Consider the following 17126-nt stretch of genomic DNA (forward strand, 5'->3'; position numbering starts at 1 on the left):
CTTACCGATAGGCCAGCATATGCGCTTTTTCCATGCTCCCATTGAAGAGGGAAGATAGTGCTTGTTTGTGCTCCTGAGCCTACAATTTATTGCTTATTAGAATATGTCGTAGCCAGTTCATGGTTCGTCTTTGTGTTTTAGCACCAGTGTTAAAGTGTGCGTCTTGCTTACAACCTTAGATGAGTGCTTTTTTCTCTTGTGGAAAGTTGATACAATAGAATGCCATTTACAAAGTAGTTCTATTGGCTTTGCCTTGTGGGCACCCTGTGTTACACTATTTGCTAGTTTCTTGTGGCAGAATGTCATAAGTGCAGGAGCTATAATGTGCTTGACTTTTATAGAAGAGCCTATTTTTATAGTTTCAGAGCTACCCTTATTGATATTCGATCGATTGGGCATGATTATATTTGGGTAATGTTAATGGTTTGGTAGCAAATATCTTCTGCTTTGTTTTGTTTCTTTTTGTCTTCAGCCTTCTGGGACAGACTTAGGGTACCTTTGTCTCTAGGATACTTTTGTGGACATGGAGGAGCATTCTTTGCACTCAAAGAGATCTAGAACAGCATGATGCTTACATTGGGGCAATATAAACATCAAACACAACTATTCAAGGACAGGTTACTTTGGTGATTGCTATGATCATGTATGAATCTTAAATGCCCGTGTGGACCATCAAAAGGATCAGGTTTTGTTTTCATGGTAGGCCCCAACTCTTGCTCTTATTACAACAAGATTCTGGTGATGCAATGACTAGTTATTGTTGGAAATGTTACCATATTATGGTAGTGATGTGTGTGAATGTGCTTAGTATGACCAGTGCATTTTTTTTGTCGCCAAGATTTTTTTAAAACCCCAACTTGTATTTACATGGTACACCCATCAATGTAGAGCAAGCCTTATCTTTTGTATTATGATACTCAATACTACTATTTCCTATGTTGTGGGATGTTGAGCTTCTCCTTCATCTTATCCATCTTTGCGTGCATTTCTGCAACGGTATTTTCAACAATTGGTATTAGAGTGGGCTTTGGTATCCTAGGTAGTATCGGTAGCACCTTTCCGGCTCACATTCTTAGATTAAGGCGATTTTTGGTGAGCATTTGTAGGGCGACTTAACCTTCGGGCTCATTTTGGCCTCAGTTTCTATGACTGGCACTTTTGCGTAGGCAATTTTGTCCTTTTGTGTAGGTTTCCTGACATTGCAGATTTATGCAAAATAGACACTTTGTAGTTCTGTATGGATTGGTGCTCTATAGCACATATTAGTTCTGACATTTGTGGAGCTTTTCTTCTACGAAGACAACTTTTACATTATATCTAGCCACCGGCCATGGTTGACAACAATGATGTTTTTTGCATGCCGACTGCTGAGGACAAACTAAAAGGGGACAACTACCCACTTTGAGCATGCATGATGCAACATCTCCTTGTTGCAAAGGGTATTTGGACCACTGTGTGTGGTTATGATGTTATGTGGATATAGGTTCCGTGGATAATGGTGCAAGCTCTAGAAGTTCTACTGCTAGGGTTGCTTTGCCTATTGTTGAGCACGCATGTTTGGATGCTAAGGATGCACAAACTCATGCGTTGATTGCACTTTTTTTAAGTGTTGCGTTCCTCCACATATTCACTCAACACGAGTAACAGAACAAGCATGGGATAGACTAACTTCTTTGTATGCAGTTCTAATTTGGCAAAAATTACTTACTTGCAAAAGGAGCTAGAGTCCAAGGTTATGCACGAGGAGGATCATATGAGTGTATCTCTTACTGTCAAAGTTGACAATGCGGAAGTGATGAACCAAGGAGAGAAGCATGAGAGAGAGAGAGAGAGAGAGAGAGAGAGAGAGAGAGAGAGAGAGAGAGAGAGAGAATTCTGAACCAACCAACCTTGGCAATGAATTAGTATATCTTTACAATGGTGCACCTTAGCAAATTGCCCTACCCAAGATTTGACAAATAAGTAAAATAAATACTTACAAGTCAAAATAAATATTGGGATCACATTATGCTATTTACTTGAGATGCTACAAATTTTAACACCTTCTTTGCAGCTCATAGTGGACATAAATAGTGAGACCAAGTCGATCAATAAGCTACCATAGACACTCCAGCAACAACTGCCATGTTGATACACCTCAACGGATTTGCTATTATCAACGTGTCACTTGAGAAGAATGCCATAACCATGTTCAAGCATTTCCTTTGAAGAAAGATGTAGCCCTCCTAATCTTGGAGTGCTCTGAGTAATGCCCTCTAGAGAAAGCTATGTCAAACTGCAGAATGAAGGCCAAAGCCCTCGGAGCATCTCAGAACCCAGAAAAGGATTCATGTTTAATCGATTGTCCACCTTGTTTGAGTTTATTTTCTTGCTTTTGTTCTCGAGAAAGTCATATTGGTTGGCTTTGTAAAAATGCTTCTTTGCATAAAACATGTAGTCGTCGGAGTCCGAACTGTCAGCAGAAATTGGGCGAAATGTGGGTTTCTTTGCCTTTTTCTTGCCTTTCTGAAGCTTTGCCTTTTGCCTTTTCCATCTTCCTCGCTCGAGTCAAAAGAGCTAGAAGAACTGTCAGAAGAAGAAGAACTGGGTAGTCTTTTAAATCGTAGACACTTCTTTTGCTTTCTTGCCGATGCAAAAGAAGATTGACGACCCAAATAACTCGAGAAGTCAATCCCTTTCTTGTGCTTTTTCTCTTGCTTTTTGGATTTGTTGTTTGTGTCCAAAAGCCGACTGATCTGTGTCTGAACCACCTATTGTAATTCTTGCTCTGTAAACATCCTCGGAGAAGGAGATTTCTTGATTGCCGGTTTGATGGGTGGTTCTGTGGCTTTCTGCACTGTGTGTGCATTTCTACGATGGATTGCTGAGACAATTTTTTTAAAAACTACGGATCCTTTGCAATTTCAATCATCTGCTTTGTGCACTCGTCAACCTGCTGTCGACGTTCCATCTCTTCAAGTTCGTATTGAGTAGGCCGAGGTGGCCTGTACTCTTCCTCTGCTTGATCATCAAAATCTTCTTCGTGATCTCCTCCTGCATTAGCAGATGCAGAAGAAGTCGATTGATTCTTGTCGGAATTCATAAGTGTCGCGGGAAAAGGATCCAATTTTCCAATAGAAGAGAAATCGGTCGTGCTTTGATACCACTGTAACAAACTTGGACATCCCAAGTCAAGATTCTACTACGACACAACAAAGATTTACTTGTGCGTATCTGTCGCACGTGTCAAAGTAAGGGACTTGCTGTACACTGTGTGCGAGCCACAAATGGCTACAAGTATACAACCAGATTAATCTAGCAAGCTCAAGAGAGCAAGGGTGTGTCACTCACCGCCCTACGCTTGCCTTCGTGGATAATCCTCGCCGCGAAGAAGAGGGAGCTACCGCTGTCCCGCGCTCAACCGCCTCGCCGCCGTCGTGCCGTCGCAATGCTCTCTCTCTCTCTCTCTCTCTCTCTCTCTCTCTCTGTGTGACGCGCGCGCGCGCACACACACACCTACACACACACACAAGGAGATGAAGAAGAAGATGGAGATGGAACAAGAGCACTCTTCAATTGCACAAATGAGAGAATGAGTGATTTTTAGGTTTAGGTGACTTTTATATGAGCTCGCTCACTCACACTTGGGCGTCCATGCTTAGCCAACTAACCCTTGAATGTTCCAGTTAGAGTGCGTCTCTTATCGGCGATCATTCTTACCCTTTTCCTATTGGACCAACAAGCCCGGTCTATGACTACTAGAATTGGACAGCGGTGGTTAATATGCGTCCTTTCCTGATGTAGATTCCATCCTCGGAATATAACAGTGCAGCATCAGGATCCACGATAGTATTTGTAGCAAAAGAAAAACAACATTGTGAAAGCTCAACGACGTATGTGTAGGCGTGCAATAAGTGAGATGCATACATGATATTTTAGGAAATGAAAAAAAAAATCATGAATTGTAACATTGTCAACTAGAACAAGCGTAGTACTTGAATAAAATGCAATTGAGTTAAGGTCTATTAGGTTGACTTTAAGAGAGTACACAAGAGCTAGGGCTAAAGTAAGTACTAGATTGACCAACGTTAATTAAAAAATATCGACTAAAGAGTAGTTAACTTTAGGAATGCTCGTCGGTGTCTAAAGACTAGTGATTTTGTCACTTATACGACTTAAGTGTGATCAACTTAAAATATAAGGAAGTTTGTGCTATTTACTTTCTCTTTTTTTTTTTTTCTTTTTTTGTTGTCATAGTTGTTACAAGTAGCTGAGAGACTCGAGGTCTCAAATAGCAGCTTCAACATAAACTAGCCGGGAGACTCGAGGCCTCAAATACCAGCTTAACACATTGACTTCCACAACACAAGTCACACTTAGGTAGAATAAGCTAAAGAAAACTATATCATCTTAGCTTAAAACATTACTAAAGTTACTACAATTAATAAACTATATAAGAATTAAAGTTAGCAATGAAGTGGCTTAGTTTAGCCTAAGGTGCTGATACCTACTTAAAGCCAACTAATGGACAAAATTCAAAGAGAAGAACAAGGTACTAGAAGTTTGGAAAAATTATAGCATCTGAATTGGCAATGTCACAACTTCATAAATTTTATGCATTGTTAGAAACTCAAATGACAAGATGCAAACATGTAACTGTGAAAAGCATAGATAAAAAAAAGTAGTACACATGATATAATAGAGAATATCCGTTGTAACATGTAAACATCCATTGTCGTTGTCCTTCGAAGACATCCTTATGTAGTCACAAACTACACAATAGTCACCACCAAACATCCACCTTCTAGAGACACATCAATGGGGAAAAAGAACTTTGCTAATCACTAAACTCTAAAACAGAAATACTCCTGTCGTAATAATCCTACCTACCCTCCATCACTCGAGTGATGAGGATCAAAGTAAGTGGAGGTTGGAGAGCTCGGTCGGTAGCTCTAAGGCTAAACCGCCATCCTCATCATCAACGTAGGTGTGATCCTTTTTGATAAGGCTGTGTGTCTCGTCTGTCCAATCACCATTATCGTTCTCGTCCTCTTCCATGCAGAATAGTATGAGGAATGTGACGAGGCGTGCATACTCAGCCTGGGCAAAAGGGTAAACTTGGGCAATTGGGCGAACTTCCTAGATAGAATAGAAATCCGTCGTAGTCAAGAGGCGGATCAACCACTCTAACTCCTCAACATTTCTCTCACAAGCGACTTTTTCAATCGAATCTCATTCAAAGGAAATATGAGGATAACATAAATGCATTACTTGGGACAGGTAAAAAGAATATTCGTAAGAATCAGCCATATGTGTAAACACAAATAGAGGATGATTAGGTGTTTGATGACATAGGTTTCTGTTTCAGTGTACCTGATGTGACATGTGTAGGTCTGGGTCAATGATTTTGACTAGTATTGTGCACACTCGTTTGCTAATTGCTCTTGCTCTTTTCTTTTTTATAAAAAAACTAGGGTGGTTAGTTACTATATATCTATATATATACAATCTCTAAAATTGGAAAGCAGGGAAAGAAGGGTAAGAGGGAAATAATTCAATAGGCTGACGTGAATGAAGACTCCCCTTCCTTGGGTAGATCATACTTTAAAAGGATGTCGTCACCTTTTGGAACCATTTACTCTAATTGGTAATATGTGAGGATTTTAGCCAAAAGTTCTCTATTACCTTGGGTGCCTCATGGAGTTGCAAGGGTGGTAATGTACTCGTCCATGATTTTATTTTCAACGTTGTTGTAGGTGGTGAACTTACAACGGGAGGTGTAAATTCTGATTTGTTTGTATGGATATGCACAATGGTAGGTGGAGGTTGTGTCAAAGCTTCTATTTCTGTATATGAACTACATGAAGAGCAAGAAGCTTCATTTCACTTCCTTGTTTTTGAGCTAGGTGGAACAAATCGTTCTTTCTTCAGGACCAAACTAGCTCTGGAGTGGGTGTGTAGCATTCTGTGATTTTTTCCTTTCCACGATCTTCAATTCGTTTTGGAGATACAGGACTGGGCTCACATCGGTCACGTGTTAGGTAAGAGCACAATTTACGTTTTGACACCCATATTTGATCATTTCCTTCATAGTAGCCTTGGGCTTCCAACAATTTTTTAGGAATCCAACGTAGCGTTTCTTTACATTTCTTGGGGCGATTGGAACGTCTCTTACCGGGCTCCTGTCTTTTAGCACTAGCTATGGTCACTAAAGAAGCTTTAGGGACCTACTTGTATGTTTTATTTGTTATATCAGGATGGGTCTTGTGTGTCTCATGCTTTATTTCAACTATAGAAGTTGAAGCTCTAGACAGTTTGGCTATGTGGACATATGGTTCAATCTCCTGGACATGCAATTTTGGGTTTTATTTTCGTAAGAGGCAATATCTAAGGGACTATGGCTTGAGTAACATGCTAAGAGTTGGTTTCTGTGTTGTGACACCCCCAATCTCCCAATCAATAGTGCATTTGGTGGCTATTATCCACGTGTGTCCCAGGTTTATATTACCCTCCATAGTTCCAACAGGCATGACCAAAAAGTCTTGAGTTGAAACCCCGTTGTCATATAGCTAACAGAAGTGTGTCAGATTCCAAAAATCGTGGTTTTTTTCTTGTTGACACCCTTGACTTGGATAATACTCTCAGATAGAGATGGCTTTCCTAACTGACACCACACTCTATATAAGAGCAGATTATACTTAGCACCCGTGTCCAATAAGGCGTTATATAGCACCTTTCCATAGACGTTATTTAGCTCAATAGGGTATTGTAGAGGTGTGTCAGTCAAGCCTTCATCTTGTAGGTCAACATAAGCTATATACATTGCTTCTATCATATTTAAAGGCACGAGTGGTGGCATTTCATCCCCCTCAGGTGTTACCCAAGTCGTCCCCTTGTTTCCCCAAGTGTCTATGGTTGCTGCTAAGTGTTTCAAATCCGCATTGTCCGACAGTCATCCCAGGTAGTACATCCATATAAGGAGAATCTTCCCCAACATTAGTGTCCACTTTACATTTGTAACAAAACTGCAATGGGACCCAGTGAATTGTGCTGTCAGATCTATGATCAATTTTAAACTTGTTTCCTAGAAAATGTGCTCGATCAGTTACAAGATCCACTCAAATGATAGAATCTTGGAACTGCAAGTAGACATGGTTTTTAGACTAGCCATGCATCATTTTTGCTTCCCTCATGAAAGGACGTCCTAAGATCATCTCAGATGTCATAGTGTGTTTGGAGATCCATAACATTGAAGGTATTTCTTATTTATGTCTAAAGACCTTGATCTTGAGATCTTCTAGCATCCCAATAGGTTTAACAATAGACCCATTGACAATCTTTACTACTATGGTTGTGGTCCCAAGATATGAGGTCTTCCCATAGTTTCCCATCAATTTTTAGTCACAATGCTAACCCCAACGCCACCATCAAGAATTCCCTTCACAGTTAAACCCTTGGTAGTGATTGGTATGGTTGCGTTGGCTTCATCGCTCTCAAAGTATTGTTCCAACTTATTAACATGTATTTCTACAACAGGGTTCTCATCTAGGTTGGGTTGTGGATCTAAGTGTTTCTCCTCTATTGGCATCTCCCTCGCTCCATCCATCTGTGCAAATTGTGATAGCCCGACCTTCAGTTCTCCATTGAGGAAAGCTTGAAGAGCTAAGAATAGCTCAGGGTCTCTATATAGTTTGGACATGATGGTGGTTCTAACCTTTGAAGCCATGAAATCCATCAATTTGGCAATATTTAACGGCATTTTTTGGGCTTCAGTTCCTTGACGTGGGAACATTCTTTTCAACAAGAAGTGAGTACGCTCACTTTCCCATGACTTTTAAGTCACTTTCTTCTTGAATGACAATAGGTATGGCTAGGGGTGCATGGACCTTGTGAGGTTGTTGTTGCGTAGGGAACAATGTTTCTCTAATCTGGATCTGCCTAGGTGCTGGCTCTAGATGGTGTACGACGTGGTGGTCCAAAGTTCATAGGTGTGGCCCTAGGCATAGCCGATGCCGGATACGACATGCTATTGCTAAATGGTATGGCCCCACTTGAATAAGAGCTCGGATAATGCCGTTGTGGAGTGTAAGCCCTTGGCATAATTGGGGGTGTGGGAGCTACGTGGGCATGAGGTGCGATAGGTACATGGGCTTGATGCATACCTGTAGGTATTGTTGGGGGCACTGTGCTACTAGGTAGCGGTGCAATGCTAACAAACGAGGTCCAAGGTTCACTGTAGTAGGTATCGTAGCCGTAGTGTCTCCGAGAGAGATGAACTAGATTTGGAAAAGTAAAACTACTACTTGTGGGTTCAAACTGTAGCGAAACTCCAGGCGACACAATATATGAAGGGTCCATTGGACTCACTGAAGGAGTTTCCATCTGTGATAGTGTCGATTGTCTGGCCTTGCACGTATCCAAGAATCTCATAAGGCCCGTTGAAGGAATGTGAATCCCTTGGTTTAACCTCTCTGATTGGATGATGTTATGGGTGATATTGCAGACTATCTGTTGCCGCTCCTCTAGACTTGTGGCGCTAGAAGTAGATTGTACAACTTCTAACCAACCTATATGGTATGTGTAACCCGTATATAGGTCAATCAAGGTTTCAGTTTGTAGGTCATATTCCCAATTTTCGTTGAAAAATAACCCTTCTAGACTTGACGTACTAGAGGTTTCCCTTGAGGTGGAAGCATTGTTGTTCCCCACAGTTTAACTCATGAGCACTCGATTGCTCGATTGCTATGCCTGTTGTCCCAGGGGTCTTTCTCTTCATGGCTCGACGTTGTTCTAGGAAACTGTCCATTTCCTCTCCCTAGCAGCTTGCATATAGCGCTCAACTTCTTGCACGTCCGTAAGACTCCTACCATCGGGTAGTAGAACTTCGGGAGGTGATTGCTTTGCAGGTTCTTCCATGAAAGCAGGGGGCAGGATATCGACGTGGATACTCTTGGGGAGTATAGGCTCTCCCTGAGATACCAAAGGCGAATCTACCTCTCTCTCACCTTTGTTAACTTCACTAGCCGCAGGTTCAGAGTGAGTAGCTCTACTAAAGGTTTCTATAAAGCAACTAAACACACTAGATCCAGGTTGTGGGGTCCAAACAAGTACGTTTTCGATTACTTGCTCTAGGTTTGGTGTAGGATGCCCTTCCATAATATCGTAGTCAGATGAAGAGTCACTAGCCGCTATGTTTGGGTCTTGGGTTATACTACCTTGGGTCCCCGCCGAGGGCTTAGAACCTAAGGTAGGTGGATATTGAGAACCCGTGTAAGTCGAAGTGCTTGCTATTTGCTCGGCCTCTAGCACACGACCAGAGCGCAGATGCATGTGCCTTTGGCACCCTACAACCGTCGACGGATATCCTCGGAGGTTATTCGCTTGATTTTTTGGACGTTTTGCACTCCGTTTTCACTCGTTTTTTGATGTTTTTTAATGTCTTTTTATGATCGGTTTTTGGATTAGAGTGTATGATAGCTCAAAACGAGCGTATCGTTCACGGGGTCATGGTGTGCTTTACAGCACAGGGGTCATGGTGTGCTTTACAACACAACGTTCGGTTACCCGAAGCTCCGATCATCCTCAAAAGGGTCGATTTTTACTTAGGCGTGAGGCTAAAATAAGTAAGTCCAAAGGGTGACTAAGGCATGAGCTTGGGCTTGAGCTTGGGCTTGGAGAATGTCCCGATCCCGGTTCTTCCTTTTAAATAAATAATAATAATAATAATAAATTTTAAAAAAGATAAGGTCGTCACGATCGCGCCGTGCGCGCGCACACCTAATTTACCTACTTGTAACTAACGGAGCTACTGTTATACATTGTTTAACACAATACTACAACAACTAATTAACTAACATATCTACTTATTGTACCTTACAGATCTAACATTATAAATCTAATACCTTATCAATAGAAAATAGTACTTTGCAGCAAAAAAATTTAACACCTTATTAACAGAAAACAATAGTGTAGCAAAAACAAAGTTCATAAATCGTTCTCAACAGCCTCACACCTTCTTTCTCTACCTTTTCTACATCTCACATTGCACCACAAAGCAGCATAGAGTGCTATTCAAGCTTAGTGCAAGGCATCTCGCCGGCAACGGCTCCAAAAATGTGCGCATCTGTTGCACGTGTCAAAGCAAGGGATTTGCCATACACTGTGTGCGAGCCACAAATGGCTGCAAGCACACAACCTGATTAATATAGCAAGCTCAAGAGAGCAAGGATGTGTCACTTACCTCCCTATGCTCGCCTTCCTGGAGGATTCCTCGCCGCGAAGAAGAGGGAGCTACCGCTGTGCTGCGCTCAATTGCCTCGCTGTCGCCGTGCCATCGCAATGCTCGATCACACACACTCTCTCTCTCTCTCTCACCCACACACACACACACACACACGCACAACACACAAGGAGATGAAGAAGAAGATGGAGATGAAGCAAGAGCACTCATCAATTGCACAAATGAGAGAATGAGTGATTTTTAGGTTTAGGTGACTTTTATATAAGCTCCTCCATTCACACTTGGGCGCCTATGCTTAGCCAACTAACCCTTCAATGTTCCAGTTAGAGTGCGCCTCTCATCGGTGATCACACTTGTCCTTTTCCTATTGGATCGACAAGGCCGGTCCGTGGACGTCGGTGGTTAACATTCTCTCATTTGTGCAATTGAAGAGTCCTCTTGCTCCATCTCCATCTTCTTCTTCATCTCCTTGTGTGTGTGTATGCGTGAGAGAGAGAGAGAGAGAGAGAGAGAGAGAGAGAGAGAGAGAGAGAGAGAGAGAGAGAGAGAGAGAGAGAGAGCATTGCGACGGCACGACGGCGGCGAGGTGGTTGAGTGCGGCACTACGGTAGCTCCCTCTTCTTCGCGGCGAGGAATCCTCCACAAAGGCGAGCGTAGTGCGGTGAGTGACACACCCTTGCTCTTTTGAGCTTGCTAGATTAATTTGGCTGTGTGCTTACAGCCATTTGTGGATCGCACACAGTGTACGACGAGTCCCTTGCTTTGACACGTGCGACAGATACGCATATTTTTGGCGCTGCCGGGGAGATGACCTGCACTAAGCTTGAATAACACTTTATGCTGCTTTGTGGTGCAATGCGAGATGTAAGAAAGGTAGAGAAAGAAGGTGTGTTGCTGTTGAGAAGGATTTGTGAACTTTGTTTTTGCTGTAGTGTACTGTTTTCTCTTAATAGAGTGTTAAATTTTTTTGCTGCAATGTACTGTTTTCTGTTGATAAGGTGTTAGATTTAAGGTATTAGATCTATAATGTTAGATCTGTAAGGTGCAGTAAGTAGATATGTTAGTTAATTAGTTGTTGTAGTACTGTGTTAAACAATGTGTAACAGTAGCTCTGTTAGTTGCAAGTAGGTAGGTAGGTGTATGTGTGTGTGCGCGCGCGTGCAGCGTGACTGCGGCGACCTTATCCTAAAAAAAAAGGTTAATTTTTATGTATTTATTTAAAAGGAAGGATCGGGATCAGAAACATTCCCCAAGTCCACGCCCAGGCTCAGGCCTCAGCCACCCTTTGGACTTACTTATTTTAGCCTCACGCCTAAGTAAAAATTGATCCTTTTGAGGACTCGGGTAACCGAACGCCGTGTTGTAAAGCACACCATGATCCCGTGAGCGATACGCTCGTTTCGGGCTAACACACGCTCTAATCCAAAAATCGATCATAAAAAGACATTAACAAACATAAAAAAACGAGTGATGTGCGCTCTGGTCGTGTGCTAGAGGTCGAGCAACTAGCGAGCACTTCGACTTACACGGGTTCTCAATACCCACCTACCTTAGGTTCCGGGCCCTCGACGGGAACCCAAGGTAGTACAACCCAAGACCCAAACATATCGGCTAGTGACTCTTCATTTGACTACAATATTATGGAAGGGCATCTTACACCAAACTCCGAGCAAGTAAACGAAAACGTATCTGTCTCGGTCCCGCAGCCTGGATCTAGTGTGTTTAGTCGCTTTCTAGAAACCGACACTATCACAGATGGAAACTCCTTCAGTGAGTCCAATGGACCCTTCATATATTGTGTCGCCTGGAGTTTCAACACAGTTTGAACCCACAAGTAGTAGTTTTACTTTTCCAAATCTAGCTCATCTATCTCTCGGAGACACTACGGCTACGATACCTACTCCGGTGATGAGTAGGTGTGCATCAAGCCTATGTACCTGTCACACCTCATGTCCATGTAGCTCTCACATTCCCAATTATGCCAAGGGCTTAACTTCCACAATGGCATTATTCGAGCTCTTATTCAAGTGGGGCCATACCATTTAGCAATAACATGTTGTATCCGGCATCGGCTATGCCTAGGACCACACCTATGAACTTTGGACCACCACGTGGTACACCACCGTACGAGGTATAGGACCCGAGGGCCGCGTGTATGCCAAGGCCAAGGCAAACTCTCATCCCACATGTAGTTCCAGGAGCGCCGCACCTGTGGCCACTATACCTGCTTATTTAGGAGATTTGGCAGCATTTGCTCAAACCATCGATTGATCTATTGCTGAGAATATGCGTAACACGCCTGATAGAGAACATAGAAGTAAGGCAATACAAATAGCCAAGCTCACACAAAAAATTTAGAGGAGACAGGGATGTGAGGAAGCATATCGAAGTGTTTGAACAAATATGCGATTTTCTAGGAGAACACAATGGCCTGTATAAGAGTAATGCTTTAAGCCTAACCTTAGAGTGGAAAGGATGGGGATTGATATAAAGCCCTAAGGATGGAAGAAAAAACGATTTAATCTACTCTTAGGAGACTGTCCTTGAAAGAATACATACGAGAGAAGTGCTTTGGGGTGTAGCCTCTCAGCTCCAGAAAGCCCAACGAGAGGAAGGAGAGTTAATGAGAGATTTTATTAGTTGCTTGAAGCATTTGAATTCTCGTTGTAATCCAAATGAGCGTTTCAACAATAATCAATTGCTTGATAGATTCATTAGGGGATTACGACACGAGGATATCTACAATGACCTAGTCATTAGAGGTATCACCACTTGGGAAGCAGTCACCACCAATGCATTCTAATTGGAGGATAATTTAATGATTCAAGGAGAAAGAGTGTCTGTTGAGCCTAAATCTATTAGCTCGCAAGCATCGGGGCATCAGCCAATGACCCTAAAGCCTATTGCTAAGGAGCAAAAGATATCTGAGATGACTTTAGCAAATATCTTCAAGGCCATTCAAAAGAGTCTTAGAGACAATCGTGCTCCGCAAAACAATCATATGTATCCAAGAAGGGAGCAACAATGGTGCTCAATATGCTATGGTCCGCATAGTACCAATGAATGCACTACTTTTAGAGTAAAATTCAATGGGAATTGCAATGCATGTGAGAGGTATGTCATCAAGCTAAGGATTGCATAGTATTTAAGCGCGCGATGGCCAATAGACCAACCTTAGCATGGACAGACACACCTCGAGTGCCTGCATTGATGCTGGCCCCACCTCTTGAACAAACGTCACTACACAATGGTCCCTAGGGCCCAAAATGTTGTTCAAACAACACCCTTACCACCTACACTGCTAGGACTGGAACCACCACATCCAAGTATAACTTCTGTGAATCAAGTGGGTTGTGAGTCATCTATTGCTTGTTTGGAAGGCTGTGAGGAAGATATAGACCCTAATATTGCCTATGGGATTGATGCGCTTGAAGAAAGTCCACAATACTACATGGAGGACTATTGGGGACAAGTAGAACATGTCTATCAAGTAGCTGCTCTTGCTGCAAGAGGCCAAAATATCAATTACACTGCCAAGAGACCACCTCTTCAATGCTATGAGTGTGGAGGTCCACATCGTATGGCCGAGTGTCCTATTAGGCTACAAAAGATCGCCACACTAATGCAAACCAATCCGGCGAGCATGTTAACCCTCACGGCTCACAGACACCATATCACCTACGACGTACGTTGTATTATTCACTTGGTAGAGTCAGGTACCGGGCTTGTCGGTCCAATAGAAAAAGGGTAAGAGTGATCGCCGATGAGAGGCGCACTCTAACTGGAACATTCAAGAGATTAGTTGGCTAAGCATGGGCGCCCAAGTGTGAATGGGGTGAGCTCATATAAAAGACAACTAAACCTAAAATTCACTCATTCTCTCATTTGTGCAATTGAAGAGTGCTCTTGCTTCATCTCCATTATCTTCTTCTTCATCTCCTTGTGTGTATGTGTATGCGTGCGTGTGTGTGTGTGTGTGTGTGTGTGAGAGAGAGAGAGAGAGAGAGAGAGAGAGAGAGAGAGAGAGAGAGAGCATTGCGGAGACACGACGGCGGCGAGGCAATGGAGCGCGGCGTAGCGGCGTCTCCCTTTTCTTCGCGGCGAGGAATCCTCCAAGAAGCAAGCGTAGAGCGGTGAGTGACACATCATCGTCATCTTTGAGCTTACTAGTTTAGGCTTGTTGTGTACTTGGAGCCATTTGTGGCTCGCACGCGGTGTATCGGCAAGTTCCTTGCATTGACACGTGCGACATACGTGCACATTTTTGGCGCCGTTGCCGGGGAATGCCATACACTAAGCTTGAATGGCACTCTGTGCTTCTTTCGTGGTGCAATTTCAATTGTAGGAAGGGTAGGGAAGGAGTGTGTGTGTGTTGAGAAGAGAGATTTGGTGTTATACTGTGTGTTTTTTTGTTAATGGAGTTTTCAAAGGTACTGTGTTTATTCTCTGTGTATTAAGGTTGTTAGTTTTCTTTGTTAATGGAGTTTTCAAAGGTATTGTGTTTATTCTCTGTGTACTAAGGTTGTTAGTTTTCTGTGTACAGTAAGTAGGAAGTAGATCTCTGAGAGTTAATAGAGTGTGTTAGTGTGTAACACTAGGTGTATTAGTTAGAAGTAGGTAGATAGAGTGTGTGTGTGCTCTCGTGCAGGCCGCGGCGACCTTATCCTTAAAAAAAATAAAAATAAAAAATTATTTTTTTTAAAAAAAAATAAAAATTTTAAAAGTAGGACCGGGATCGGGAATATCTCCCAGACCCAAGTCCAAGCTCACGCTCAGGCCCAGGTCTCAGTTGCCTTTTAAAATTACGAATTTTAGCTTCATACATAGCTAAAAATCAATTTTTTGAGGACCAACGGGACTTCATATGCCCGAAAATTGTGTTGTAAAGCACACAACGACCCTCTAAGTGATACGCTCGTTTCGAGCTATCACACTTAAAAAAAAAATCAAACATTAGAAAAACGTAAAAAAACACGAGTGAAAACGGACGCTTAAAAAAATGTAAGCGGTTAACCTTCGAGGTTATTCGCCGACGCTTGTAGGGTGTCAAAAGCACATGCATCTGTGCTCTGGTCGTGTGCTGGAGACGAAGCAACTAGAGAGAATTTCGACTGACGCGAGTTCTCAATATCCACCTACTTTAGGTTCCGGGCCCTCGGCGGGGACTCAAGGTAGTACAAACCAAGACCCGAACATAGCGGCTAGTGACTCTTCCTCTGACTACGACGTCATGGAGGGTTTTTAAATGCCTAATCCCGATAGCTCAAGCCAAGACATGTATGCCATGGGTCCGCGGTTCGGGTCGAGCGTGCTTAGCTGTCTGAAGGAAACCTTTAGTAGAGCCACTCGCTCCGAACATGGAGCTAATGACGTAAATGAGGGAGGTGGGGAAGTAAATTCTCTATTCGTGACCAACGTAGACCCTATGTCCTTAGAAAATGTGCATGTGAATACTTCATTCACTGCACGTCCTGACTCTTCAGAGTTATTTCCCTCCGAGGTCATATTACACGATGGTAGAAGCCTTGCTGAAGTGCAAGAGGTTGAGCGATATATCCTTGTAGCAAGGGAAACGGAAATCGAGAGCTTACGCAAGGCGGAGCAACGAAGAGAGTTAAAAGCGAAAGCCCCTATGTCAATATCCTTGCAAAGAGAGCAATCAAGTGCTCCTGACTTAGCAACCGCTAAGGGCCAACCCCTAGAAAGGAACATTGCATCTAGCACCTCAATCCTAGATAAAGTGTTCTTAAATGAGAACTGGGAGTACGAACTACAAACGGAAACTCTGACCGACCTATACACAGGTCACACCTATCACGTGGGTTGGTTAGATGTCCTAATATCCACAATGGGTGCTACTAGTGTGGAGGATCAACAACAAAGAGTTTGTGAGGTCATCCATAGGGTCGTTGAGTTAGAGAGACAAAACAAGGGGATCAACATGCCTTCAACGGGTCTCATGAGATTCTTGGATACAGGAAAGGCTAAACAACTGACCTTATCGCAAATGGAGACTCCCTCGGTAAGTCCGATGGATCCTCCATATGTTGTTTCTCCAGGGGTCTCAGTGCAATCTGAGCCCACAAGTGATAGCTTCACCTTTCCAAGTCTAGCTCATCTTTCCCTTGATGACACCACGGCTACCATGCCTACCCCAATGATGGGCATGCCGAGAAACACGCCATGGACCTCATTTGTTAGTAAAGCACCACTACATGGTAGCTCAATGCCTGCAACAACAGTACCTGCAACAACAGTACCTACAAGTGTGTACTAATCGTATGCACCTATGGGTCATCGTACTCATGTAGTCCCTACCCCTCCCATTGTTTCAACTACCTATGCTCCACAACCACAACACCCAAGTTCGTATTTCCATGGGACTATACCGGCTAGCATTAGCATGTCACATCCGACGACTGCTATGCCTAGGCCCACACATATGAACTTTGGACCACCACATGGCACAACATCGTACCCAACGTGGAACCCCAGGGCTTCCTATGCGCCAAGCCCAATGCTAATACCTACTCCACATGTAGTCTTTGGAGCATCTCCACCCACGCTGCCTGCTCACTTAGGTAACTTGGCAACATTTGCTCAAGCTATAGGTCGATCTATTGCTGAGAATATGCGTAACATGTCTGATAGAGAGCCTAAAAGTAAGGCAGTACAAATAGCCAAGCTCACACAAAAATTTAGTGGAGACGGGGATGTGAGAAAGCATATCGAAGTGTTTGAACAAATATGCGATTCTCTAGGAGAACACAATGACCTACATAAGAGCAATGCTTTAAGCATAACCTTAAGTGGAAAGGCAGGGGATTGGTATAGAACCCTAAGGGTGGAAGAAAAAACGATTTACCCTACTCTTAGGAGACTGTTCTTGAAAGAATACATACGAGAG

General features: G+C 43.0%; 1 protein-coding gene across 9 annotated transcripts in view; it reads left to right on the forward strand.

Moving 5' to 3' along the window:
* Positions 1 to 17126, forward strand: part of LOC147430000 (pentatricopeptide repeat-containing protein At3g09040, mitochondrial-like) — an 85940-nt gene that overhangs the window by 31110 nt on the left and 37704 nt on the right. The window contains exon 3 of one of the 9 annotated variants that reach the window (XM_086496188.1): positions 473 to 1872. The exons of 7 other annotated variants lie outside the window; for them this stretch is intronic. The gene's annotated coding sequence lies outside the window, so the exon portion shown is untranslated. Of the gene's footprint in view, positions 1 to 472; positions 1873 to 17126 lie in introns of those variants that run through there. One more of the 9 variants, XM_086496192.1, reaches the window with a different exon arrangement.

This window comes from Adiantum capillus-veneris, chromosome 22 (genome assembly GCF_014529385.1).
Source record: "Adiantum capillus-veneris isolate H3 chromosome 22, ASM1452938v2, whole genome shotgun sequence".
NCBI lineage: Eukaryota > Viridiplantae > Streptophyta > Polypodiopsida > Polypodiales > Pteridaceae > Adiantum > Adiantum capillus-veneris.